Source organism: Grammomys surdaster, unplaced genomic scaffold (assembly GCF_004785775.1).
Source record: "Grammomys surdaster isolate TR1022 unplaced genomic scaffold, NIH_TR_1.0 125928, whole genome shotgun sequence".
NCBI lineage: Eukaryota > Metazoa > Chordata > Mammalia > Rodentia > Muridae > Grammomys > Grammomys surdaster.
In genome coordinates this window covers 980,601-985,780 of record NW_021620751.1, presented here as the reverse complement: position 1 = coordinate 985,780, position 5,180 = coordinate 980,601, and the positions used below count along the sequence as shown (strand labels likewise).

The 5,180-nt window shown below is 38.6% G+C and overlaps 1 protein-coding gene across 1 annotated transcript in view; it reads right to left on the bottom strand.

The window, feature by feature from the left end:
* Positions 1-3,769: 3,769 nt before the first annotated feature.
* Csn3 (casein kappa) overlaps positions 3,770-5,180 on the bottom strand; it is a 6,710-nt gene continuing 5,299 nt past the window's right edge. Inside the window, exon 5 of the mRNA XM_028752574.1 lies at positions 3,770-3,941. The gene's annotated coding sequence lies outside the window, so the exon portion shown is untranslated. The remainder of the gene's footprint in view (positions 3,942-5,180) is intronic.

The following is a 5,180-nucleotide window of genomic DNA, read 5'->3' as shown; positions in this document are numbered from 1 at the left end:
TAATTAATAAAAATGAGGTTCAACTATTTGAATGATACAGAATTAAATGAAATTATATAGAAGACTAAATCACAGTTGATCAGCGAACATATGTGAAAACATTGTAGCAATGGACTATGTGGCTAAAAAGAAAGTAATTTGCCAGACAATTCATGGTTTCCTGACTGATGTCGTATGTAATTATAATTCGCGTGCTTATTTTCCTTGTAATTAAACAATGTGTGTAAGTGAATGTGTCATGTAAATGTTTGTGCAGAAGCCCGAAGATAATCTCAGGTATCATCCTTAGGATATCTCCCTCATTTGTGATACTGTTCCATTGGTCTGAAAATCACCAATTAGGTTTGGCAGTCTGGCTGGTGAGCATCAGGGATCTTCCTGTCTCTGTCTCCCCTCTGCTTAGATTAGAAGTGTGTACCATTATTATGAATAACGCTGCTGTCAACATAGCTGAGCGAATGTCCTTGTCGTGTGGTGGAGTATATGTCTATTGGGTATATGCCCAGGAGTAGTATTGCAGGGTCTTGAGGTAGAACTATTCCCAATTTTCTGAGAAACTGCCAGATTGATTTCCTAAGTGTTTGTACAAGTTTGTACTGCCAGCAGCAATGAGGGAGTGTTCCCCTTGCTCCATATCCTCACTAGCATGTGCTGTCACTTGAGCTTTTGATATTGGTCATCTAGACTGGTGTAAGATGGAATCTCATAGTAATTTTGATTTACATTTCTCTGATGAATAAGGACATGGAACATTTCTTTAAGTGCCATAGCACAAGGACATTTGCTCAATTATGTTCATAGTAGTTTGTCCCTCAAGTGAAGAATGGATAAAGAAAATGTGTTACATCTACCCAATGGAATACTACTCAGCTACTAAAAACAGGACGTTATGAAATTTCTCAGTAAATGGATGGATCTAGAAAATATCCTGAGTGAGGTAACCCAGATCCAGAAAGACATGTATAGTATGTATTCACTGCTTAGTGGATATTAGCCATAAAGTACAGGATAATCACGATATAATACAGACACAAATTAAGTAAGAAGGAAGGCCCAAGGGAGGATGCTGAGTCTTACCCGAAGGAAAAATAAAATAGACATCTGAAGTGGATGGAGAGAAGGATGAGGAAGGGAACAGGTGAGGGATCAGGTGTGGGGAGAGTAGGAATGAGGGATGAGAGGGCTGGGAAAAAGAAGGATAAGGGTGAGGGAGGCATCTCTGGGACAAGCCAGAGATTTGGGGTAGGGGAAACTCCTGGGAGGATATGGGGGTGACCCTAGCTGAGATCTAGCAGCAGGGGATACAGAGTCTAAAGTGGCACTGCAAGACTTCCAGTGGAGGGAGAGGGACACCAACCCACCCCAAAAATCTTTGACCCAAAATTTGCCCTGCCTACCAGATGTGCAGAGATAAAGATGGAGCAGAGACTGAGGGAATGGCCAACTTGAGATCTACCCCATGAGAGAGAGAGAGCCAATCCCTAACACTATTAATGATACTCTCTTATGCTTTGAGACAGTAGCCTAGGCTAACTCTCATCTGAGAGGCTTCATTCAACAGCTGATGGAAACAGATGCAGAGAACCAAACATTAGACAGAGGGATCAAAGACACCTCAAGAAGACCTACAGTGTCAACTAACCTGGGCTTGTGAGGGCTGAGACTGAACCTCGGCCCAAAGAGCATGTATGTTCTAGGCCCCCTACACATACGATTTGCAGCTTACTCTTCACGTGCATCCCCTAACAATTAGAGCAAGGGCCATCTCTTACACGGACTCTGTTGCCTGCCTTTGGATCCCCTTACTCAAGCTGGGCTGCCTTGTCTGGCTTCATTGGGTAAGAATGCACCGAGTTCTGATGTGATTTGATGTGCCAGAGTAGATTGGTATCCAGAAGGGGTTACCGCTTCTCTGAGGGTAAGGGGAGGGAGTAATGGGAGAAGGCGGTGGGAGGATGAGACTGGGAGGAGAGGAGGAAGGGGAGGTGATCAGGATTTAAAGTGAGTAAATAAATTAGAAAAAAACCTGTGTACCATCTGGTCAAGTTTTTACATAGTTTTGAGAATCGAACCCAGGTCCACATGCTAACATAGCAAGCACTTTGCTGAGTAGATATAGGCTCAACACTGTTTAAGGGAAAAAAACTATGTTACATTTTTAAACACTGCTTATTCGCTAAATACTTTTAGACAGAAGAATGTGAAATCCTGGAGGTCAACTTCTTGAGTCCCTTATATATTTTGGATATTATCATTCTATACGTGGGCTTAGTAAGGATTTTTTCCCCCAATCTGTAGCTTGTGGATTTGTCCTATTGACTGTGTCCTTTGCCTTACAGAAGCTTTTCAGGTTTATGAGGTCCCATTTATCAATTCTTTATCTTAGAGCCTGAGCCTGAGAGTTCTCTTTAGGAAATCCTCCCCCACCCCAACCCCCATGCCAATGAGTTTGAGGCTCTTTCCCACTTTCTCTTCTATTCAATTCAATGTGTCTGGTTTTATGCCAAGGTCCTTGATCCAATATGGATCTATTTTCAGTTTTCTACATACAGACAGCCAGTTAGAGTCACACCATTTATTGAGTGAGGATGCTTTTTTTCCCATTGTTTATTTTCGGTGTCTTTGTCAATGATCAAGTGTCTGTAAGTGTGTGGGTTTATTTCTGGAGTCTTCAATTTTATTCCATTGACCAATATGTCTGTCTATGTACCAATAGCAGTTTTTAACACTATTGCTCTGTTGTAAAGCTTGAGGTCAGGGATGGTGATTCCCTCAGAAGTTCTTTTATTGTTAAGAATTGTTTTCACTACCCTGGGTTTTTTGTTTTGCCATATGAAATTGAGAATTGCTCTTTCCATGTCTTTGAACAATTGTGCTGTAATTTTGATGGGGATTGCATTGAATCTGTAGATTGCTTTTGATAGGATAGCCATTTTGACTGTTAATCCTACCAATCCATGAGCATGGGAGATCTCTCCATTTTCTGAGGTCTTCTTCAATTTCTTTCTTGAGAGACTTAACGTTCTTCTCACACTTATCGTTCACTTGCTTGGTCAGCATTACCACAATATATTTTATATTATTTGTGACTATTGTGAAGGCTGAAAAAAATGTGAAATTCTAAAGCATCCTATTTGTGTGTGTGTGTGCACATGTGTGTGCATTTAGCCATGAACTTTTTGAATGAATCATGTGTGAGATTAATCTTGCATATCTAGAATGTCTATCAAGTTCTGGAATTTTGTGATGTAGCTGTATTTATAGTTGGGATTGACTACAGTACATTTGGGCATGGGCGTGCTCTAGGCTTTTATTTCTAGAACATACATTTAATGGCCAGAAGAGTCACTTAGTCGTCCCCTGGATTGTAGCACCATGGCTTAGATACTGCCTGGTTCCACTGTCATATTTAAATGTTTCAGTGTCATCCTAGGGTGGCTCTTCTTAGTGTTAGATCATGGACTTCTGTGAACTCTGCCCACAGTCAACTGTATACCCAAAGTCGTGCTAAAGTCAGGATATGAAGTCTACAGTATTCCCTGGGGATGCCCATACGTTCCACTTATGACAACCCAATTATTGGCTGGTGAAATGGCTCAGTAAGAAAAGGTGCTTTCAACCTAGCCTGATATCTGACTTCCATCCCTGGCAACAGAGAACAGATACCTGAAAGTTATCCTTGGACCTTCACAACCATGCCATGGCATGCATGTGCAACACACACACACACACACAAACACACAATGTAATGTTTGAAAACATATTAATTGCATTTCATTAACTTTATTCTTCAAGAACCACAAAACAAAATTAACTGTGGCCTTAATGTAAAATGTAAGGAAAGAAGAGAAAGATCTGAATCTGTGAAAATTGCATTTTCTCTTGAATGATGGCAGACAAACCTCTGAAGGAGGGTTTGAAGTTGGAATTTGGTTTCAGACCTGTAAAAAATAAAGATAGTTTGGGAATTCTGTGCATAGCACACTAATAGGTTTTACATTTAAGATTTTCTTTCATTTACAGGGGTTCTTTTATGCCTGTAAATTAAATATTTCAATTCAAACACATAAAATTGACCTATAGCGTGCAGCACAATTGAGGTGAGTTTTTTACAAAAACATTATCCTTTACTAGTTTCATTATAAATCATACATGATAGTTTTAATTCAGGACTCTAGATTCATGAAATATAAACAAACATACTATTGAACAGATTACTTCATTAAAAGTAAAATCATACAATGATTTTGGATTAATAGACTATATAATTCCATATTAAATGATACTTGTTTTCGTCCTTTTTCCTATTTTATATTCTCAGACTATCTTTGAGAATCATCTCTTTCTTAGCATAAGTTACAAAAAAAGAAAACAAAAAACAAAACAAAACAAAACAAAAAACCCCAAAAACTCAAATTCAAGATTTGTGCTGATGGCGGTCTAGTGAAGTCACAGGCGGTTTCTGTTTTCTACGTTAGTCCTGATGGAAACATGGTGTAGGTGTAGTACTAAGTCCACATTTTAATCTGAACAGGCTTTAACTTTGCACACTCTACCTACGTTAGTACTTGCGTGTGTGTTCAAAGTTACAAAAAAGTGAAAATCTAGAGAGAATGTTATCCAGTCTAAGGTCACTGCTGAGAAGGTAGATTTCTCTTCTGACCTGTAGCAATTTCTCAGATCACAGACTGTTGTGTGGAATCTTAGACCATAGAACATGAGTGGCTTGGTAGGTAAAAAAGCTTGTTATAACGGAACTCAGAATTCATACTTTTGTGCCTCAATTGTTTTTCCCTTTGTGATTTTTTTAAAGACCATTAATATTTCTCATTATTTAACTTCCTAGAAGTTTTCAAATTATTTTAAGCTTTAGCAACTTATTCGAATGCTCAATAGTAGTTTGTTTTGTGTTTAGTATTCCAAAAGCATCCACGTAATATTCATTTGCTTTCAAAGTTAAGCATTTTACTTGTTTCATGATTTAACTAAAAAGATATTTATGAGGTTCAACTTCATGGATCTTTCCAGGGACAGTATCTGAAGTAAAGAACTTCATGGAAAATATAGAATTCCTTTCATGCTATAAATATTAAAGTTAGAATGTGAACAATACTGTTATAGATTTAACTTCTTTCCTTTTCTCTCTGTGTCTCTCTGCTGTTTCCTCCCTCCCTCCCTCC